The 24,735-nt window shown below is 37.2% G+C and overlaps 1 long non-coding RNA gene across 3 annotated transcripts in view; it reads left to right on the top strand.

Moving 5' to 3' along the window:
* LOC117796434 overlaps nt 1-24,735 on the top strand; it is a 328,247-nt gene that overhangs the window by 175,295 nt on the left and 128,217 nt on the right. The window contains exon 6 of one of the 3 annotated variants that reach the window (XR_004620954.1): nt 1,369-1,500. The exons of the other annotated variants lie outside the window; for them this stretch is intronic. This is a non-coding gene — a long non-coding RNA (uncharacterized LOC117796434). Of the gene's footprint in view, nt 1-1,368; nt 1,501-24,735 lie in introns of those variants that run through there. 3 annotated transcript variants of the gene reach the window in all.

The raw sequence follows: 24,735 nt of genomic DNA, 5'->3' as shown, positions 1-24,735 counted from the left end.
GGCATTGATGGTCANTAGGCCTCCTATCCAGAAATCATCCATCAAAAGGAGAGAACTTCTCTTTTTCCAACCAGCATTAAGAAGGTTTGGGTTTCATTTGGTTAAGCCCACTTAAGTCACAGTGCTCAACCCAGAAATCATCACTGGCCAGGGAAGGCCAGGCATTGATGGTCTGAGACCTAGCACCGAGATCACCCTGGGTGACTTAGACCAACAGGCTGCACCCTGACTCAGAGTGTTTTACTTAGTAGAGAAACACAAAATTCACAGAAAATTTTTACAAAAAGAGGATTCAAGAAAAGTAGAATAAATTTAACCTTAGTTTGAATCCAAATCCTCCACTTCATAGCCATATGACCTTTAACAAGTTATTAGCTTTGCTAGCCATAGCCTCCTATCTTTAAAAAGAGAATAATGGATTATAAGGCTTTTGGCAAAACTTCAGTGAGCTGATGCATATATGTAAAGGTGTTGTCTAGTATTGAGTAATGACTAATTAACGTTTGGTGTTGGGTAGAGTGTTACAAGAGTTTTGAGATGGTAGACATTGTAGCTTGAGGGATTGGAAAATCTTTGTGGAGAAGGTGGCATCAAGTTTGATTTTAAGAACTGCATACAATTTCCACATGAGAAATCTCTAGAAGATAACAGGCAAGCATCCAAGTCTACTGGATTGTGTCCAGCAAAGGTGCAGAGGCGGGAAAACATAAGGCAGTCTCAGAAAATGGGAACTAGGCAAGTGAGTTCTGTGAAAGTTCTCATTCACATTCCCCCTCCCTCCCCCAAGATGTCTTCTGCTTCCATCCCAAGCCTGCAATGGTCTTTTTAACTCATTGGCCATGTTATTTACACCTGTGAGCACTTCCACTACAGCTTTCTCTATGATTTTTCCTCTGAATATGCAGAACTTCTGCATGCACACTTTTCGTGAATGCTTGCTTATTCAAGCAGGACATTTTCAATACTTTTATCTATTTTGCCGTGCTGTTATCCATCTTATTTGTATGTTAATATTTCATAATTTCTAGCATACTCTGGGCATGAATAAAAAATATATACCTTTATTTAAAATGTGTTTAATTATACTTTCTGCTGTCTTGAGGGGAAAAAAATAACTTTTCAAGTGGAATTAATTTTATCCCCAAATAGGCAATTAATAATGTATATTATGTACATTACGTAGAGTATTCCTCATTTAGAGAATGACACAAAATTCATTTTTTTCTAATTAAATTGTGCATTGTTCAAAATTGTGTGTGCATTATTTATCACTATGCCTGACTTCAAATGAAAAGAATTAAATACCCACAGTACCACAGAACCAGTTTTGGTTTCCGTTAACGGACTTGGTCTTTATATGCTTAACAGGAGCAGGAAACATTAGAAGCTGATTCCACAGATCACTTCGTCATCAAAATATCAAAGTCAACATTTCCAAAATCCTCAGTATAGAATATATCATTTCAGTTGCCTGTGTTTGGAGCCTCCTTTTTTCTAGCCTTTATAATAAATCTTTCATTCTTTTGTTTGAAATGTATTTCTTTTTTTTTTTAAGATTTTTTTTTTTTTTGTATTTATTTGAGAGAGAGAGTGGGAGCAGGGGAGGGGAAGAGGCAGATTGTGTGCTGAGTGCGGAATCTAATGGCAGGGCCATCTCATCACTGAGATCATGACCTGAGCCTAAATCAAGAGTCTGATGCTTAACCAGCGGAGCCACCCAGGTGCCTCTGAAATGTATTTCTTAAGTTTTGTTGATGATCTGAAAGGCTTTTCATAGTAAACAGAACATGTTAAACATCGAATGTGAAAAATTGGGTCAAAATTTTTTTAAATAGGCATGATAATCAGAGCTAAAAATGAATTAAGGAAAAAAGGGACAAACAAAACAAGGGCATATTTCTTTTTTATATAAAAACATTGCATTTGGCAGTCTTACACTGGATTCTGTTGTTGCTTTCTTTGGTGTGTTAGTGTGTTTGTGTGCTTGCTGGCATTTTTTAACCACCATCCAGTGTTCAGTTGTGTTGCGATAGCTGCATCACCCAGTGGAGAACAAAGAATTTCAGGCATAATTCTGGTATGATTCTGACAATTGCGGAGACATTGAAAGAGGGTTCATGGAGAGCAGGCTGAATTAAGTGCTGTCTTATTAAAGTTAATACTCCAGGCATTCCTGTGTCCTGATAAAGCATCTCCGGAATATTTTATTCCAGAGAACATGCATCATTTGTCTTCACAGTATGACAGTCTTGAATAAAAGTCAAAGATTTTTAATCCAACCAGTTAGTTCCACCTGTACTATACAATAACCTCAAGGTTAATTGCTTTTAGTCTTAATTCAGATCCCATCACCCTGTACCACCAAAAACAAAATATCAAAATGAATTGATATAATAAAAAAAAACCTGATTACTGGGCATTCTAAATGATCTTTGAAAATATAAAGAAGCGGAAGACCTCAGATATATTGACTTTTATTTATCAAGCTTAAAACTGGAGTGGGAGAGGAAGACAATAAGGCTCCCAAATATAAATTTCCATTTTAAAAAAGCTGAAAAAAATGAGTAACCATAGGCAATAAGAAGTTAATTTATCTACAGGAAGCATGCAATGATATGGATTTATGGGGAAAAACATTAAAAAACCCTTTAAATGGGAAAGAGAATTCATAGGCCCATGTATAAAAAATATTTTCTTGTCTCCAAGGTCTCGATCTCTCCACAGAATGCTGTCCTTATTGACCGTGCTCAATAATATAAATGGCTGAGTGGAAGCTGCAGAAACCTCTAGTATTACTCCCTGCCAGCCAGTCTTCCCTTTCACCGTTCAGGAGCTCCTATGAACTCTTTTGAGGACTAAACGAGTTAACAGCTATACAATCGCTTTGTGAACGGTCATACACCAGGCAAATTTAACTTGTTCTGCCTTGTGGCAGGCCACCACTAAGTGATCTTGGAAGGGAAAGACGAAACAAATTCTGTTTATATCATGATTTGCCTCCAGACAACTCTTGGGAAGGTTGTAAGCATATATATATATATGTATATATATATATATACATATATATATATACACATATATATTTTACATATATATATTTTATGTATGTGTATATATATGTATATGTGTGTGCCATTTCAAATGGGAGAGAATTTTCAATTTTTTCTAATAACAATCCCCTTAGGCACATGATTACTTCAGTTGTCAATTCCTTGAATTTATTTGCTTGTTTGTTTTTCTTTATCAAAGTGGTCAGTTTTGCAAGTTGTGCTGCAAATGTAGATACACAATGGTTTTGAATACCTAAAAGTAAATTACCCGGTTGGTTTCCAGGAACTTGTTGATGCCCATCATTTTATTGTCAGCAGTGCTGAGAGCTCATTTCATTAGGGAACCTTCCATAATGGCTACCCTTTCCACACCTGCTTTGTGAGGGGATGCTCAGAAGAATCATTTCATGGGCATCCTGTAGTGCTTTTTTCCTTCCCCTTTCAACTGGTTACCTTTTACCCTGGAACTCATCCAAGTACTTTTCCACCCACTCACAATAACACTGTGCATCCCCCTCCCCCAGCCTGGCATTTCACTCAGAGAAAGCTTAATGCCATCTGCAAACTGGGAAATTCAATTTAGAGAAGTTGAGAAAATGTGAAATATAATTGATCTTAGCATATTTTCAGTAGAACCCAGCTCTTAACCAGTTTATGTCTGAATAAATGCTATGGAAAACCTAAGAAATAGAGTGTTGTGGGTTTTCCCCCACACTACAGCATGAAGCAACCATGCTTTATACATTGTAAATTGATAAGTTTTTTAAACAACTATCACGTTTCATGCTTTCAAAATACTTGATGATGAAATACCATATATTGAAGACTTATTGAGAGCCGGTGTTTAATGCTCTAGGTTAACCCTACAACAACCACAGAGGTGATTAATTTTGCTTTATTACTGAGAAGTAGGTTAGAAATAGTCTTCAGTTCCTTACTCAGGTACACACAACTAGGAAAAGAGATGAAACAATTTGAATCCGTTGCCTGAGTTCTTATCAGTTTCCAATTAGAATGACTATAAGTACAATTTTTAAAATCAGTTCAACAAAAGTGGTGTTGCTCCAATATTTTAGCAGTGACATATTCTTTTTAAAAACAAATCTAATGCAAAAGAGATTAAAATTGCCTTTTATCTTGTAATGTTTCTTTATCTGGGTTTTTTTTTTTCTTTTTTGACAGTAACAATGAGTATACATTGTAAACATTCAAATAGCATGGAAATGCACAACATGAAAAGAAGTGAAAATCCCGTTTGACAAACACAAAACTTTCAGACAGTAATTTAGGTAACTGCTGAAGTCAAATCAGCCGTGGCATTCGATTTATTTTTGTAGTTTACTGGGTTGTTTACAAAATAGAACTTGTTGACTCTTAAAATAGGAGGATACAACCTTGTATTTCTGTGTGTGTGTGTGTGTGTGTGTGTGTGTGTGTGTGTGTGTGTGCAGGCATATACAGATGTGAGTTATAAAAAAAATAGCACAAATCTATAACCATCTTAATCAAGGACACATGTTTGCAAGTTCAAATATAATCCCAGAGATGGTAATGAAGATTTTTATATTAAGGCCTGGCCCAAAACGAATTAACCTGGCAAGAAAAGTCAATATGCTGGTGGTCTAAATTGTGTTAAAATTTAGTATATAACACATTTTAATGTGTATCCTAACAATTTATTACAGTTAAAATATTAAATTGGAAGCAAATGTCAGTGGACCTCTTAACACACCTTGAAGACTTAAGTTTCCATAAAAAGTTTTTGAAAATCATCTCTCAAAACATCACGTCTACAACTAACCCCCTTTATTTAAGAACTGTAATCCTTTCCAACTTCTGCCTAATTTATAGATCTTCACATCAGATAGTTGGCAAGCATCCAGGGAGTCAAATACGTACAAATTTTCTCTCTCTCTCTCTCTTTCTCTGTCTCACACACACACACACACACACACACCACACACATGGATACACACACACTTCTCTAAGCAATCTACAGCCAATATATACCCTAAAGAATAGATATTTGGCATATATCAAATGTATTTTGATTCTGGAGTTATAGAGAATATGAATAATTCCCAAGCCAATGGTTCATGATGGGCTATACCAAAGGTAAGAATACTGTATAGAACAGACAGTTGGTATGAAACAAAGAATGTGGTTAAAGTTGGGGGTAAATAGTACATAAAACGTGGTGAGGCTAGGATTAGTGTTTAATATTTAATCCTTGGCAAGGGGACCCAAGAATGGCAATCTTTTATATATATATATAGTGCGAGAGAATGCTCAATTATAGGGATGTTATCATCAACACTCATACACATATAAATAGGTTATTTTAAGGGAGGTCAAGTCTTGAAAATCATAAACTTAGATTCAATGCCTAGCAGATTTTCCTGTAAGTTTGTTTGTTTGTTTTATTCTTCTTGTGGCTTGAATTCGAAACTACAAACAAACCCTTGAACCAAGCCCCTACTTTTGCTATTTGATGAAGTAAGATGTGGCTAAGATGCTGCATTTGTGCAGATAATAAAGAGGTATGCTAAAATATAAACTGTATACCAATTTCTTCATATTTTTTAATGTTGTCCTTACAGCAGTTGAGAGATTTAATTATCTCCTTTTGAATCCTGTTGTGTTTTCTCTTATTAGCCTCCATTCAACTTTTATTATTCATTTCTGTGACTGCACAAGATGAACTGAAAAGCTGAAAAACACCAGGCACATAAGGAATCAATTTAACTTGGGTCCTGGTTAAGAATGAAGAAAGGTCTTGGTTCTGTGCCATATACAAAGGCGAGGGGCAGCATTTTGTCTTGCTTTTGTGCTACTTAATATACCACCTAAAACAGTCCTTTCAAATGATGGTTTTCAATGTGGGCTCTCCAGCTCGCTGGAGTTCTGTGAAAATCCTCCACACAATCTACATAATGCAAACCGCAGTAACAAAGGGGAAGAAGGACTAGCGTAAAAAATGCAACTCGCACTATAGAAAAAATAACATTAGAAAGCATAGAAAAACTCATTTTAACGTATCATGAGGCTTTTTGTTTTTAAAGCATACCGAGTAAACTGTGTAGGAAGTCTGAGGAGACTTTACTTTTGAATGTAGTCTATAAAAGAAAAGATTTGGGGTAAATGCTAATAGTTTTATTTACCAGCTGATTTCACCTGTCAGAAGGTTTAACATTGTAAGAGGGAAATAGAGATTCACAATCCCTTTATAAAATTTTCTAAGTCAGATGTGTTTCAGAATTTGGCATTTTTCCGATGTTAGAAAGATAATACAAGACATATGCCATGTATCATGTAACATTGCTAGGAGTGTGTGTCTGGCACAGCACCCAGGAATTAAATATGCTAATACCCATACAGCAAAATGTATGAATATTTCCATTACATAGCACAAAGATCATGAATAACCCCATTTCCATCACTGCAAGGCAAATCTTTCCAGCAAATGTGTTTTCAGTGCTTTCTGCATTTCAGAATTGTAGTGAAAGAATTAGGTACCTTACTTCCTACCTCTTCAAGGTGGTGACCGGCCCTCATCCCCACCAGGATTTTATAGATGGTTTCTTGGCAGGTCTTGTCACCCTTGAGTTAGTGTTCAGCATGGTCTCTAACACATAGTGCATATTAATTTTTTAATTGAATTATTTAAGTCAAACATTATCATCAAGAAGTAGAACCAAAATAACAACACTTGGGGAGTGTTCAGTGAGCCATCACTTGAAAGTCAATTGAAAAACAAAAGAAGGAGGTCTTCTCACTTGTTGCAATTTGGTTTTATTTTTAGTAAAAGGATACACTGAACAAGATCAACCATTTCACAAGGCATCGGGGCCCTTAGGATTTAAATGCCTAAGTTCTGTGCTCTCAGTTATAGGTCAGTCACATGGTCAATTCAGTTTAGGAGTTTACAGGACCAATATGAGATGCATTAGAAGTGTTTCTCATACCCTCTAGAGTGACCATTTTGGGAGCGTGTCAACAATTCAGGATACCGAATTCTTCTAGTAGGGAGTTTTGTAAATTTCTCTATAATTATAAACCTTATCTACTGAAATCTAATTTCCCCCCCTAAAGAATCCTGTGACATTGTTCCTAATCCAAATCACCATAAAACAACAGCACTCTTTCCTCATTAGCCTTTGAAGGTGTTTGTCCCAATGTATTAGACCTGAGATATGTCAAAGTGTTCATAATATGATAATTCAGTTCCATCAGGAAAAAGTAATTCTTGGAACACATCTCATAGAGTAAGCCTCTTGAGGTCGAACAAAACAGATTAGGCCTCCAGAATTTTCACCATTTATTTATGGAAACAATTATCTTGCCCTGTGCTTCGAATGACTCCGGAGAGATGCCTCTCCTCAGTTCTGGGCTACCAGCTCTCTTCAAACCCCATGGCTGCCAGACATGTTCCTTTCAAGAGTCGATATTCCAGAAGTGCATTTATTGTCAGTCATGGATCTTGAGAATGCCTCATGAATTTCCTCTGAACATCAAAACCTGTGTCTTTCAGGAATTACAAATATTTACAATAAAGAAAATGTTAATTTGGAGATTTACATTTTTGTTTGCCTCCCACCGTTTACTGCCCTTTCCAGGCCCTCTCCCTTACCCTACCACCNATTTGGAGATTTACATTTTTGTTTGCCTCCCACCGTTTACTGCCCTTTCCAGGCCCTCTCCCTTACCCTACCTACCATGGTAATATTTCCAGTCTATTAACCTGGTTAGTCATGTTACCTCTTTCTTTAGAAACCTCCTTTGGCTCCCTTTTACCTTCAGTATATATAAAACAAACAAACAAACAAAACACAAAACTTATTCTTATTTTTGACTGCTACTCTGAATCTACTTCTCTGCCATCATGTCCCTTCATTCCCCCATGCCCCATACACCTATGTTTCAATTTCAGTACACTCCATGCTATTTTAAAAACACCATGGCCTTAATCTTGTACCTTTGTACCTACTTGCCTTTCTGTTTGTGATACATTCCACTCCTCAGGCAAACTCCTGTTTATCCCCAGGAAGCAGTTCAAATGGCATCTTCTCAGGGAAGCTTTTCCAAGGATCTCCTTTTGTGCTCTTACACAACTTTCTTCCATCCTTCCATTCGAGTACTTCTTTGTCAATGCTATTTTAAGTATTCTGTGATATTTCATCTCTTCTTAATTTTTTTATGACTTCCCCAGAACATCTTATATTGCCAAGCATACTTCTGGTGCTCTACAAACTACCTTGATGGGATAAAAATAAATGAATGTTTCATGGCTTTGTTAACACATTTCTTTTGAGGAGTGGTCAGTTAATGACATACTGTTTAATAAGAGAACTCCTCCCTGATAATGAGGCACTCTGGCAGAGGGAGAGGGAGAGAGAAGCTGAAGCCAGCTCCAGGCCCAGCACGTGGGGCTCAAACTCAAAACCCTGAGATCCTGATCTGAGCCAAAATGAAGAGTCCCATGCTTAACCTACTAAGCTACCCAGGAGCCCCTGGAGTTTTAATTGAACAAAGATTTTTCTTTTTGAAACATAATTTATGCTATGAGGAGGCAGAGTGCCATGAACTATCTGTGAGAATAACATCATCTGTCTTTTTGGTTTTTTTATTTAGATTTTATTTATTTACTTGAGAGAAGAGAGAGAGAGCATGAGTGGAGGGAAGGGTCAGGAGAGGGAGAAGCAGGCTCCCGGCTGAGCAGTGAGCCAACATGGGGCTCCATCCCAGGCCCCTGGGATCATGACCTGAGCCAAAGGCAGATGCTTAACCCACAGAGCCACCAGGAGCCCCCATTATCTGTCTTAATGAGGAGATTTTCAGATCTTTCTCAAAGTTGAGTTTTGAAAACTCTTCTGATACAAGAGGAAGAGTGGTAATAAAGAGGGATGCAAGTTCTAGGAAATGCCAGCAATTAAGAATTATGAAAATGTCAAACACTTGTGCTGTTGATTTTCTTCAATATTGCACACAATTCTTTGAACATATGTCACCTGAAAAAGCAATGACAAAGAAGCCACCCAGGCCCTGATTTCAAAGCAGAGCTGAGCCGGAATCTCTTGCGTGGCCCCGGACGTTTGTCTGGGCAACTTCCTGCTCTTCTGAGAGCAGGATGTGGGACTGCCTTTCTCTGCTCTTTGCCAGAATGCCCAAGCAGAGCTCGGGGCACCCAGGACCTGAAAAAAACAAACCATTGAGTCAGTAGAGTCTCCTCACAGGGAGATAAACGATATTCGCTCTAAGTTTAATGCCAAAACAACTAAGCAAAATTGGGCATCAGAGAAACACTTTATGGCTAGTCCCAGATATTTGTACTTGGAGTAATTGACTTGTCTCTATTCACATGGTGGTCATACGAAGACATCTTTTCTCCAGATTTCCATTCTAACATTCTCCTTTCCAACTACAGGGACCTTCTACTCTTTTACTGAAACTGATATCACCCAGAATGAAATTCTCTATCAAAAGTCCCCTTTTGTGAAGCGAGAGAGGGAGAACCTAGCATATCTCCATTTCTCTGCAGGTCATCAATCCTATATATTTTTTTGCAGACCTGAAAGAAAAAGAGTTTTTATAATTTGTTTTAATACTTGTGTTCTGATTTTAAATAATCCTACCTCCTGATGGAATTTACAGAAAAAAAATGGGGAATTTTAAAGTCCCAGGTTTGTTATCAGCAAAAAGAAATTAGGATCTGGATATTGAGGTCAGCTATTAGGAATTAGGGTTCAGATATTCTAAAATTTCACAATTTTTATGTAAATATAGATTGTACTGGATATTCAGGGAGATTTCTCAACATAAAGATTCAAACTCTCTTCATCTCTGGAATATTGACGTATTTCTACTATGACTCCAAAATGCACTATCTTGCTAAATGTAGCATATTTATTTATATTATATTTTGTATATTAAATTGCTATATTAAAGTCTAGAAACCTGGTAGTGTTATTCCTCCAACTTTGCTTTTAAAAATTTTTTTTTTACTCTCCCAGGTAATTCATATTTCCATATGGATTTTAAAATCAGTGTGCCAATTTCTGCAAAAGTGTCTGCTGGGATTTGGTGGGGATTGTATTGACTCCATAGATCAATTTGGAGAGAATTGAAATCTTAATGATAATGAATCTTCCAATCCAATCTTAACAATATTGGATTTGGGAAGAAGAGAAGATAAACCTCTGTCCATTTATGTAATAATTTTACTGGAAGCTTTAAGATCTTTTTTTTTTTTTCTCAAACAATCTTCCCCTGCTAATTTATAACATAGAAAGTTTCAACTGTTTTAAAATAAACAATATCCAGTTCACTTAACACATCTGTCTTTCCTAACTAATCCTCTCTTTTCTTGCGCGGCCAAATAAATGGAGCCAAATTGCTCTCAATACATTTTCATTACTTACATCCTTGAGATCTAGTTTTGCCCACAACTCTACACCATATTGGTGTCCCCATCCCAATGAAAAACTAATGCTCTTTTTCTTAGTCCTTCAGGTTTTGATCTTTTAGTGTTATTTCACCACTATCTTTTTTCCTCTCTGTAAATCTTTCTTGCCCTGTTGAACCTAGGGACATTATTTCCCTGATTCTGAACCCCCACCTTTGACTATCCTTTATGCTAGCTGCAAGATCTAGAATAATATTTCTTTTTTTAAAGTTTATTTATTTATTTGATTGTTTATTTATTGAGCACAAGTGGGGTAAGGGGCAGCGAGACTGGGAGAGAAAGAATCCTAAGCAGATTCCAAGCTGAGCTTGGAGACCAACATGGGGCTCGATCCCGTGACCCTGAGATCATAACCTGAGCCAAAATCAAGATTTGGATGCTCAGCTGATTGAATCACCCAGGCGCCCCTCTAGCATAATATTTCTTAAGATGTATTCTAGAAAGAACTAGCACCTCGGGATATTAATTGGGGAAAAAAATAGTAAGGAAAGAAGGAAGGAAAGGAAGGAAGGAAGGAAGGAAGGAAGGAAGGAAGGAAGGAAGGAAGGAAGGGAAAAGAAAGAATCAAATAAGTTTAGGCAACACAAGCTGAAGATTCTTGACTGTAAAGACTTTTAATATGCTATTGCACATCATATATCATATGGAGGAAGTTATAATGTATGGCATTTACGAAACATGCAAGCCTGGTAATACAAGCCCCGGGAGACTAATAAGGCGTTAAAAGTTGCCATGCCTAGCAGAGTGACCTGAGTAATTCAAATATCCTCCTATTCCTCAGTTTCCTCTTCTGTTCTATTCTTGTACAATTTTTCCAGTCTCATCTTTGGAATTCAGCATACATTTTATTATTCAATAAAATATTAATTCAGATTTTTCATCTCTATTGAACTATTCGTCAATAAGTTATAATGGTCTTAACATTTTAGCATTGTATTCCTTAACTCGATAGATATTTTTCTCCTAGCAGTGAATGGGATTACTTTTAGTTTTAAAAATAATTTTGAGAGCCAGAGCCAGAGGTGGAAATGGTATTGAGAAAGCAAAATCACCTTGGAGGAGATCAGACTCCTGACTTACAGAAATATTCCAACCTTTTATTCTGAGGTCAGAGGAAAAAACTGGATCTCGAGGTACCAATTATGGTTTATAGCTGGTATGTTCAAGATGACTAGAAGTACTCTGCATGAGGATGCGAAATACTGTGGTTAGACTAGGAGCTATATCTGCACTTAAAAATGTTTTAACAGTTGGATCAAATTGAGCTTCCTCACACCTGAAAGAATGACTTCAAATTCCAGTTTCCAGTTGATGTGACAGAGTGGGCTAATCAATAATAAATTGCAATGAGTCCATGGGCTATTCTGCCTTTTTTTTTTTTTAATTCTGCTGTCTTTGATCAATATGGTATCTACCTTCTTTATGGAATGGGACCAGAATTTGGCAAGAGGTATGAAGGTCCATCCACATTTATGAAACCGAGAGCTTAGACTATACTATTTGGAATTTAAGAAGCAAGGGGGACAAAAAGGAAACAAGCATCCATCAATTTAAAAAAATGTTTTTGTGAAGGAAAACAAACAAAAAAACATAAAAGCATTCATGTTTGATAGTGCAAGGGAATAAGGGCACATATTTTTTAGTTTGTTTTACATGTGATTTATTTAACAAACTTTCTATACTGATTTTAACTTGGATTTTTCAACTCACATGTTGCTTAATATTTACTGGCAAAATGAATATGCTTTCAATTTTGTGCTAATATGGAAGGCGTGGGTATTTAATCAATGTTAAATGAATATTAAAAACATATTTATCTGGAATAAAAAATATGAGGTACTACAAAGAAAGAAAGACAGTTTTTTCTTATTAATCATTTAAAGATATTTGGTAGTTGTGCTGGATACTGGCTGTTGTAGAGCATTAAAATCTTTTCTACTATTTTTTTATATACTTAAGAATAATGAATGGCTTAGAGTTTAGCCTGGTCAGCTGTATCGGTATAGAATCGTACAACAGGAAAGATTGACTAATGTGTTGTTTCATTTTAGGAAAATTAAACATCTTTCTTTTTAAAATCCTTATTAACTGTGATTTTGCTATGAGAGATGTTCTAAAAGGCCCTGGGAGAATGATTAGCCTTGGAAAGCTAATCATACATCCAGGTCCTCCAAAGAATGCTTTAAGTTAAGCCATTTAATGGCAAAAGAATTAACATTTTAGAGCATGTGATAGTCAATTTAATGTGTCAACTTGGATAGCACATAGTACCCAGTTATTCAGTTAAAAACATTCATCTTGGTGTTGCTGTGAAGGTTTTTGGTAAATGAGATTAATATTTTAATTTGTTCAATTTTTTTACTGTCTTTTGACACAACTAAAATAAAATCTTCTGAGGTTATGCACCCTAGCCCTCTCATCCATTGATGTATCCTCAAGACTGGGTCATAGCAAGATCTCAGTTAGTTGGATGAATGAAAATAAATAGATTATCTCATTTAATCCTCACAAAGCCTCTGTAATGTGAGGTCTATGATCCCCATTTTACAAACCTCAGAGAAATTAAGTGATTTACCTCAAGTCACATAACTAGTAAGTGAGGGTCTGGCATTTAAACCTAAATGCCCCATTTCCAAAATCCGTTCTATTTCCTTTATATAATGTTGACTAATTTGTCTTTTTAGGAAACAGCATCTACAGTGTATCAGGCTCTTAATTAAGCACCGTGGAGAACACAAAAAGGAATCACGAACAGGGTGGTCAGATGTACAATTAGCTCTATCACTCAACCATGTGCACCCAGGTAGATGAAGCAATTGTTTTGGAGGGACTCCTGCTCAGGAGACTACTGGGAAGCGTTGGTGCTAAGGAAACTATTCAGATGGGCCTTGAGGGGTGGGGTTGGAGTTAGGATCAGTTTAAACACAAGAGGCAAAATTGGGAAAGACACCTAACATCTGCCTGTTAGGAGTGAGAGAGCATCAAAATTCAAGTCCTTTTAGAGTATGAGGTGTGTGGGTGGGGAATAGATCAGAGACCACATAAGGCATGGACTTGAAGTCTGATCTTAACCCTGTGTGTCATTGTAGTAAGCATGCTAGCTCATGCTCTGTGTGTTTGTTTCATTTTGACCATGCAGGCTGTCATTTAAAGATTGTTAGCAAGTTTGATTTTTGAAGGTGGAGACATTAATAACCATCGTTGTAGTGAAAGAAATTTCTCATTGGTTAGTGTGTTATTCCAGTCCCCTAGGAAACAAATACCAAGATATAATTAAATTTGCAAGAATTTTATCAGGGAACACACTTTGTGGGGGAAAAAATGGAGAGGGATCTGGAAGAGACTGGGAGAACCATCTGAACATGATTCTCATCCAACCCCTAGTGAAGGAGAGAGGGAGGGGAGATTGAGCAGAAGCATCCTAACATTGCCTTACAATCTAAGGAATGTAAGCAAGGCCATCAGGAATTCTTAAGTGAAAGCCAACTATGGAAGAGTTCCTCATCTTAGTCTTTCCACCATTCTCAGTAGTTGACTGGGTGGGGCCTGTGGGAGGGCTGGGTCCCTGGTTCTTGGCTGGGGGTGCTGCCTGTAGTTGGAGGTCTGAGAGTCAGTCTTCATTTACGTACTTCACCTAGTCCATGCCCTTACAGAAGGGTTTCTTTTCCCGAAATAGGTATTTAGGCTGGAGTCTCCCTGAAAATTATTATTTACTTGAGGGAAGATGGGTGATCTTTGGTATAATTATTTTTCCATAAAAAGAAAATACATTTATATCACAACTAGACACAAAGTCTTCTAACTGAACAGTTGAGTGTAAGTTTCCATTTAAATACCAATAACTGAAAATACATCACTTCTTTGTTAAAAGGAAGACATGAACTGGCATATAGCATGCTGTGGGATGGGATAGGAGGAGAAAAGATAAGAATTAGCACTTACTGAGGGTTGTGCACTTATTAAAATAAATATTTTCATGTTAGCCATTATTTTTATGTCCATTTTAGCAATGGAGAAACTGAGGCTTAGCAAACCTCAGACAACTACAAAGTCAACAAGGGTTGTATTCATGTCTGTTTCATGGGGCTTTTTCTCTTTTTCCACCTTTCCTAGAGCAGTTTTAGGTTCCCAGCAAAACAGAAGAAGGTACAGAGATTTCCCCTAAACCCCCTGCACTCACACATGCCCACCCTCCCACATAATCAACATCCTCCACTAGAGTGGGACATTTGTTAAACTGATGAACCTACACTGACACATCATAATTACCCAGAGTTCATTGTTTACATTAGGGTCCACTCTTGGTGGTGTACATTCTGTGGATTTCCATAAATGTAGATTACCTTGTATCTATCATTATGGGATCATAGAGAGAAATTTTCCTGCTCTAAAAATCCTCTTTGCTCCATCTATTCATCTCCATTCTATACCCCTAGAAACCACTGATCTATTTTACCTTCACTTATTCTTTCTTAAATGCTTTTCCTTACTTTATGTAGATTTGAATTTCTGACGTATATTATTTTCCTTCTTTTTAAAAACATTTTTTTAACATCTATTGCCGGGCAGGTCTACTGACAAAAAATTCCCTCTATTTTTGTTTGCTTGGGAAAGTCTTCACTTTTGAATGATAATTTTGCAGGGTATAGAATTCTAGGTTGGTGGTTTTTGATTTTTTCCTCCAAATATTTCACTCCACTATAAACCTCACAAGAGTTTCTCAGTTGGCTTCCGTGATTACTGAAAAGAAGTCAGATGTAATTTTTATCTGTGTTCACTATAGGTAAGCTGTTCTCACCCCCACCAGCCCTCCCCACCCCCCACTTCTTTCAAAAGTTTTTTCTTTATCTTTGATTTTATGTTGTTTGAAAAATAAATGCCTAGGTGTAGTTTGTTTTGATATTTATCCTCCTGGGTGTTCTCAGAGCTCCCTGGATTTGTCCTTTGGTATCTGACATTAAGTTAGTGGAAATTCTCAGTCATTATTGTTTCAAATATTTCTTCTGTTCCTTGGTTTATTTCTTTTCCTTCTGGTTCTACCTTGTGCATCTGTTACACCTTCTGTAGCTGTCCCACAGATCCTGGATATTCTGTTTTTTGGTTTTTGTTTTTTTGTTCTTTGGGGTTTTTTTCCTTTGTTTTTAGTCTGTTTTCTCTCAGCTTTTTGGTGTTTGAGTGTACTATTGATATATTCTCCAGCTGAGAGATTTTTCAGCTGTGAAACAGCTGTAGTGTTACAGTGTTTTGTTGTTGTTGTTGTTGCTGTTTTTATCTCAAGCATTTCTTTTTGGTTCTTTCTTAGGATTTCCTTCTCTTTTTACATTCCCCATCTATTCTCACATATTGTTTACCCATTAGAGCCCTTAGCATGTTAATCATGGTTGTTTTAAATTCCTGGTCTGATAATTCCAACATCCCTGCCATGTCTGATTCTTCTCTTGCTCTGTCTTATCAAAGTGTGTTTTTGGACTTTGGTATGCCTTATAATTTTTTTCTAGATAGCCAGACATGATGTGCTGAGTAAAAGAATTGCTATAAATGGCCTTTAGCAATGTGGTGGTGAGATGTGAGGGTCACAGAGATAGTCCTGTGATTGGGTGTCAATCTTTTAGTGACTCTGGACTATGAAACTCACAAGAGTTTCTTAATTTTTTTATTTTATTTTGTTTTTTATTTTTGTTTTCCCTCCTCGATTAGGTAAGCAGGATGGCTCGAGTGGACTAGAGTTGGAAATTTCTCCCCAAGTCAGTTAGATTCTGATAATGCCCCAGCAGGTTAGGCTCCAGGTTAGTTTTCCCTGATAGCAGGCTTTGTTAAGAACAGAATGCCCTGGTGTATTTTGAAATGGTGCCTTTTCCTTTACCCTTACCAGAAGCAAGGGGGGATTTTTCTCTGATACTTACTGTGAGAATCTGGTTGTGTTCCTGGAGGTAAATCTCACAAGATTGTGAGGTCCTGTATGATAGAGTCACCCTGGAGTTGTTAACTCTCAGAGTGGTCTGCACTGAGCCTCCATCAATTCATCAGTTAAAACTTAGGTCTTCCTACTGTGCCACTGGCTCCTGAGGAAGTTTCTGCCAGGATGTCTCTGCTCCATCAGCAACAATCCCTGTGTACAGCTGTCTGACTCCAATCCAAGGGGCCTCTGTTCTCTTACTGATGTCCTCCCTTCTCTTACTGATCCTCACTTCTCTTACTGATCCAAGAAGCATTGTTGATTTTTCAGATTTTTCACCATTTCCTTGTTAAGACAGAGCAGTGACTTCCAAGTTCCTTACATGTGGAACTGGAAACTGGAAGTCTCATGCTGCTTTTAGACAGTGTTGAAGGTCATGTATGTCATTCAAGGATAAGGGGGAAGAAAGGGAAGAATAGAGTTCAGAAGACAGAATTTCACTTACTTCTTAATTTTCCCTGGGGCAGTACTGCATCTCTTTAACTGGGAGGACAATTTTGGAGGTGACACATGGCACCACAGGGAAACAAATAAAAACTGGGTGAGGAAGCATCAGGAGGTGAGAGAATGAAGGGGCTGATGCCAAGAAGAGAGAGGCTATCTCCTCCTCCTCCTGGACTGGGATAAATGAATTGCAAAGTCTAAAGTGCCCTTAAATTTAAAATTTAGTTTTTTGGGTATCATTCTTTCTATGTCTCTTCTAGACTTGAGGCTCATTAATGACTTATCGCATTGGTTACTGTTGATACAACATGACCTTCCCATGTGTCATTTATTCCTTGAACCAGTTCTCACTGCCTGTGTGCCAGGCCTACTGTCCTAGGGGCTGAGAACACTGTGGGAAGGAGGCCAGATGTGGTCGCTATCCTCACAGAGCCTACTTTTAAGTGTAGAAGCTGCATTTGTCAAAATGCTATATTACAGTAGCCTGCGTGCAATTTTTGAGAATCCTAATACTATTTTTGAGCAGTTCCATCCCTCACTCCTCCTACACGCACATACACACACACTCACACCCCCAAAAATTATCCTCCAGCTATCAGAATTGTTTTTCTCACTGCATCTGATAGTGACCTTAAATACCATCCATAGCTACCCATTAACTCCAGATGTAATATGACCTAGAAAGTTCCTTTCTATGAGGCAAAGTCTGACATTCTAGTCTTATCTCTAGCCATCCTCCCCCTTACACACACAGCTTATACTCCAGCCACATAGAGATGCTCCAGATTCACCCAAGTTTTCCCAATTTTTGTATGTACTGTCCCTTTTTCATCGAATGCTCTGCTTCATTTTCTTCATCAGGTAAACAGATACTGACCTACTATGGCCCAATTCAGATGTCCCTTCATCTAAGAAATCTTCACTCTTTCCTCCAGAAAACTGATCATCTCTACTCTGGAGTCATAATGATTTATGTTTCCATGTGTTATGACATATATACATTGCACTGTAATCATTTGCCTAACCACATTTTTCCCTTTTTTCTTCTATGACACAGTGTCTTGTTTTTGAACCTTAGTGCTAGCAAAGTTCCTACAACATGGTAGAGAGTGAATTAATGGTTAGTTGATTTGATTCCACTTGAATGAAGATTGTGGTCAAGAAGACTTTGTTTTAAAGTTTGGTGGTGGTCATTAATTCCCATTCAGAAATGTCATTTAATTAAATAAGAGAACCAGGTTCTTTTTTTTTTTTTTTGATGATTAAATATTTAGATGTATAGATTTACATCAGAGTAAGTCACCTTATGAGAATTGAAGTAAATCTTTCTCAAAATTTTGGTCATTCTGATTGGGGCAAAGACTGAGTTTTTGAAAATAAAATATGATGAGTGACAAGTGCTTAATATTTTAACATTTCAAATACTATAATGTGATTTACCTCAAATCCAGGATTTGGGCAAAGTTTACTCCAGAGATACATGAAAATCCCCCACACTCTTCTAAAATAACTGAATGTAGGCCACTCCTGAGGCTGTTTATTTTTACATGATATACAATGAAAACACTATAATTAAGAATGGGTAAACCCAGCTGTGCTTTGGGTTGATCAAATTTCTTAACGTTGTTTTTGACTATTTGGAGTCTGTGAAGAGTAAAGCCTACTTTTCCAAGAATTTTCCCTCGATTTTTAAATCAGTGTTTATTTTAAAAGAAGTATAATCCATATGGTTTTGATTCCTCCACACTTAACTCATCCAAATGCAGTTTTGCAAGAACTATTTGAAGTCAAAAGCTTTTTGAAATTTTTATGAGCTTTTTTTGTCCTTTTTTCCCCCTCAGAAGAGGAAGCAATACTTTGCCAAGTGTAAACAAAACTAATCACCAAACAGTTTTATGTTCTAAAATAATGAAACTGGATTGGGTGCTGAATTTGACAAAATAGTTCACTTATCCCTAGTGAAATTGTTGTCTAAACTCATACAGAGACCGCCTTCTCTGAAGGACGGCCAGACGACGCCAGCATTATACCAACCAGACGTTCAGATCTCACACAGTTCACCAGCTAACCGAGTTGTTTCCCAGCCAGGTTTCACTTATAATATCTTTATCTGTCATAAAAGCCACCAAAGTGTGATATTAAATATAATGACAACCCAGAAAAGTTATTGATAGGGCCTGTAAATGGAAAATCAATGCTACATCTATGAGTGAGCACTTCTAGGGATCGTTAGACCTGAGTAGGAAATCAAGGAGGAAAAAAGTACAGGATTCTGGATGCTCTCAAAGTTGCACCTAGAAGAACTATTGGCGAACTATGGCTTGGAGATTAAAAATTGCCTGCCAACTGTTTTTGTAAATAAAGTTTTATTAGAACATACCACACCCATTCATCTCTATAATACCTACAGGTACTTTTTTGACTTAATGACAAGGTTGAGTAGTTGTGACAGAACCATATAGAGGGAAAAACCCAAAATATTTACTATCTGGACTTTTACAGGAAAAGATCACTGATTCCTGATTCAGATGATACATGACTAATAACACTTTACCTCCTCAGGTCTGGAAATAATACATAACTTCTCTGCATGTCATATTCCCACTCTAGATCAAGGATTAAAGAATATAAAAAAAAATAGAGATTTTAAAAAAGAAAATACCAGAAAACAAACATGTGTTATAAATATATGTTATTGTTCACCTAACAGTAAAAATATATATATTTGTTGAAAATATCCCATCTTCTGGCGTCTCTATGACCAAATATTTTTGGGATTTGAAAAGCACAAAGATATTCATGGTAAAGATAGTTGAGATGTTTCTGGTGAGGTGATTATTTTTTCCCTCCAATTATTAATGTAACAGAAAAATAAATAATAGTCAGATTTCCTAAAACTCACTTTGTGCCAGGCACCTACATTATTTCCTCCTTCATTATTACATTTTATCTTCACAAAAGCACTTTCCTGGGTTAAATTCTAGAGATCTCAATTTCTGCTTTTGTAAAATGTAAATAACAATATTATCTACTCATAGGGCTATTTTGAGGATTAAAAAAAATCAATACATATATGGTCCTTAGGAGAAGGTCTGTGCCATCTCTCAAACCCCAAAAGAACCCTCCAAGAGCCAAATTAATCAGCAGAACACAATTTATTAAACCTACTGCTATAAAGGAAAATACCATTCTTAAGAGAGTCTCAGAAGGGAGAAGTCAGGAGAAAAAACATATATCAAAAAATGTGTACATATATCAAAAAACATATATCAAAAAATGTGTACATATAATATCATGTGTGTGTGTGTGTATGTGTATGTGTATATGTACACAGCTGTATGTGGTGTGAGAATTTGGACTGATGATTTCATGAGTTTTGAAAATCCAGAGACTGACTGGGGGTAGGGCAGTTTCTGACATGAGAGTTATGGATTGGTGGGCACAGTGGGGCAAAGGGCTTAGAAGTATCAATGCATAGTAGTTAATCTTGTTAAAAAAGTTGTTTTAGCTGACTTATCTTCTAAGAACAATTATTCCATGGCCCATGTAACTTTTGCTTTTGCCTATCGCAGTATTGTTTACCACAAAAGAAGAAAAGTCTGTTTGTTTAGTTTTCACATCGGATGTAGTGATTGTTAATTATGTATCAGCAATTTTCATTATTATGTTTTATTATTTTAGAGATGAGGTAGTTGAGACCTAGAAAAGTTAGATAATTGCCCAAGGTCCCACAGTCCAGACATCATTATTGCCCACATATAATTCAATTCCTTGCAGTTGAAAGACTGAGGTCCCTTGTGGGCTGTCCTCTGGGAACCATTCTTAGCTAAAGGTTACTCTTAGCTCCCAGCCAGAAGACCCTCTCACAGAATGGCAGCTTACTTCTCCAAAGCCAGCAGGAGAATCTTGCTCCAGTCTGCTAAGACAGAGTATTATATAACATAACATAATCTAGAGGGTAACTATCTCAACACCTTTGCTAAATAGCGTAACCTAATCAAGGGTGTGTCCTTGCCATATTCTATTGGCCAGAAGCAAGTCACAAGTTCTACCTACGCTTATGAGATTATACAAGGGCATGACTCACTGGGTATGTCACCTTAGGTATATCAGTCACCTCTGCTTTGGATGACATGGTCTTACTCCTGGCTCCCAGGGGCCTGGGTTGGATTATCCGTCTGGTGCTAATCATAAACTTCACACTGCATCTTGTCCTACCTCTGATACCTATGACATCATAGTGTCTGTTAAGACATGTGGCCAAGGTGCTGTGTTGCTGGCGCCACAGCCTGGACATACTACCAAGCCTTTCCTTCTCTGAATTTTGCACAAAGCTAGCATCTTTCCATATCGGCAGGTAAATGGGTCAGAACAGAATTCTCAAATAGTAGAATGTGTTGTCATCATAATCCTAAGGGACTTATCAGGCACTGTGCTATCTTCTCTGTTGCAGAAGATGCAAGATGCAGTAATTTCTTTTATTTTTGAAGTACTGCCCAAGCACATCCATGATCACTAACCTCCTAAAACTATACTGAAGTGACAGATCTAAGAATCTTCATAGAATTTAGCTCTTGCTCTCTGAAGTACATGTTATCTTACCAAGATTTCTAATAGGCTAACCCTAACCCCTTCTTCCCTGTGGAATCAGCATGATGTTGTCAATATAATGGATCCATGTGATGATCTGTGGAGTGTTCAGTGATCCAGAGCTCTTTAAGCTCTACTTTGTCATGAAAGGGCATGTGGTTAATATAGCTCTGATCCAAAACTGTAAATGAATACTGTTGCACATGAATGCAAACTGTTTCTGTTCCTCTTTTTTTATTGAAATACAAAAGAATGCATTTTAAGTCAATGGCTCCATTCCATAGGCCTGAGACCTTATTAATTTGCTGTAGCTGCAACTGTGATCAGTACTAATTGCTTGAGCGTGCAATTGCCATTATCTGCGATCCATCTTGTTTCTTCCAGAGCCAGATTGGTGAATGAAACAGAAGTATGATAGTGATCACATTTCTAGTTTTTTATTGATGGCGCTAATTTTTTCTATGCTCTCCTCACTTCTCAATGTGATGTAGTTTTTAATTTGCTATCTTGGCCACATGGAGTTAGTTTCAGTGGTTTCCAATTGGGCTTCCCCACTGTGATAGCTGTTACCCAACCAGTCAAGGACCCAGTGTGGGGTTACTCCAACTTCCCACTGTATCAATTTCAACCACATACTCAGGATCTGGAGAAATGATAAGTGTGTGGATTCACAAACCCAGTGGTCCCACTGTGAACTGGACTTTAGTCAGTTCTCCATTCATTTCCTGGCTGCCATAAGCTTCCATTCCAAAAAAAAGATCATAGGAATGCTCTGGACCTCTAGCTATCAAAGTCAGCTCAGACCCTGTGTCTTATACTTCTTGAGTTATATTTTTCCAGTGTGCCATCACTTGAGTAAGTGGACATGCATCCCTTATGGAAAAGACTGAGAGAATTATTACGTTATTTACTTGCTGTAGTGTTGCAGAATCCTTCATGCTAGAGACTTAGCTATTTTTTCAGTCGGTGGGTTCCAGATCTGAAAATCAGTTCAGCAACTGTGAAAGGAATTGTGGCTTTTTATCTGGAAGACTGCCTTCAATCTCCTATCCCTCCATTCTTGATTATTTCTGGTTGTAGATGTTAATCAGTCATCTTCTTGGCAGCCTGTCTGTTCTGCCCTCAGGGAGATTAACCAGTTCCATAACTCCCTGGAGGTCACACCCCTTCGCTGCCCATCTGACCTTGCTAGACTTAATGGCGATTATGGTCCCCTGGCTTCTGGTGGTTAAAAGCTGCCACCTGGCCTCTATTTCTTTGAAGTCCCCTTGTCCCCAAGGATATTAACAAGCCCAGCTCTGGTCTGCAGGGAAGGACCAATACTAAATGCATAAGTGATGCTGGTGCCATAATCACTGGTGCAGTCCTAATAGTCTTGGCACATGGTGTATTCTGGGGCCTCCCATAAAATACAATTCTCTGATGGGTCTTGATATTGGGCCTTAGATATTGGTTCCAACAGGTCCACTTTCCTCACCTCTTTATTACTTCCGTAGAGTAGATCTCTGCTAGGGAAAATCAAGCAATCCCACTTTGGGCAACATTGGCCATCACTTTCCATGATCTTATGGTTATCTAAGCATCAGTTTTGCCACATACTAGGAGCCCTTGGCAAGGTTTTCAAACTCTTACAGAGTACCTCCAAGTCAATGAATTCTCGTGTTCCTTGATCAAGCACCTTCAAATCCAAAATGGCCCTGATGGCTTTATTTATGGATTCTACTAAACATTTGTGGAAGATGTAATACATATTAATTCTATATAGAGACAATTTTGCCTAGACAATTGAAAAGGAGGAAATACTTCATAACACATTCTGTGAAGCCAGCATTACCATGATTAGATAATTCTAAAATTCATATAAAAATGAAAAAAGATAAAAAGGAGTTTAAAAACCTTTGTAAAAGAGTATAGGCCAGGAAGATTTATACTATTTGAACTCAAGGCATCATAAATCTACAACCATCAAGACAGTGTGGGGTTTGCCTAAATTTAGGTAAACAAATAAATAATTATGATAGATCGAATCCAGAAATGGACCTATACATCCTCAATTGATTTTTGACCAAGGTCCAAAAGCAATTTAGTGGAGAAACGGTAATTTTTTTTTTCCAAAAATGGTGATGGAACAATAGATATCTATGTGTAAGCAGAACATTGTCCTTCCTTTGCCGTTTATGCAAAAACTAACACAAAATGGATCATGAACCTAAGTATAAAATCTTAAACTATGTAAGTTCTCTTAGGCAAAATTTTCTTAGCTGCAATTTGAAAATTATGATTAATTTTTAAAAATTATAAATTGGATTTTACTAAATAAAAAAATTATAATAAGTAAGCCTGTGCTCTGTGAAGTCACAGAGGAGAGAGGAGACTTTCCTCTGTAGAGAGGACACAAAAGTCACTGAGGTCCAGGAACTTACCTCTTAGGAGATTGAAAAGACAGCCCATAGACTGGATAAATATACTTTCAAATCACATATCTGATAAAGACTTGTATCCGTAATACATAGAGAACTTTCGAAATTCAATTATTAGGAAAAAAACAACACAATTTAAAAAAAGAAAAATAGAAGGGTTTGAACAGATTCTTCCCTAAAGAAGATGTATGGTAGACAAATAAGAAGAAGAGGAAAATAATAATTATGAAAGTGATAAAAATAGTAATATTTAGAAAGTAAGACCTATAAGGAAATTCTTACTGAGTTAAGATCATCTAATTTAGCAATTCGAATTCATTCTTCTCTCTAAGCCAGAATTAATCAAACTGTGGGATTATGTTAAATTAATATAGGTGAGCTCTTTCTGCTACCATCTTTAGTTGTCTTTATTCATGGTTTTATGTTTGTGAGAGCAAAACGCAAATTCGGGAATTATTTGGTTTAGCTAAGCACAGAGATTGATTTAATATTTGTTCTGGGAAGATATAAATTTTCTCTGCTACTATTGCAGTTTGTTTATAATGTTTCTTGTAAAACTGCAGAGGCCATTCCCATGGTAGTGACGGAAGGGATGGGTGAGGGGAGTGGTTCTTGAATAACAAATTAGAGGGAGAGTCAAGAAATTATGTTGAGCTGTTAACCTCAAATGGAAATGGTTTGATTATGCATTGGAACCATTTCTCTTGGAAGTATCAAGCAGCCCAGGGCCAAAAGGGAAGTAACCAAAGGCCAGATCCAGAGAGAAATCTGGGATTGAGTTCCAGAATGGACTGAAAACCCCATCAGAAGCAG

This window comes from Ailuropoda melanoleuca, chromosome 15 (genome assembly GCF_002007445.2).
Source record: "Ailuropoda melanoleuca isolate Jingjing chromosome 15, ASM200744v2, whole genome shotgun sequence".
NCBI lineage: Eukaryota > Metazoa > Chordata > Mammalia > Carnivora > Ursidae > Ailuropoda > Ailuropoda melanoleuca.
This window is presented reverse-complemented; position numbering and strand designations above follow the sequence as displayed.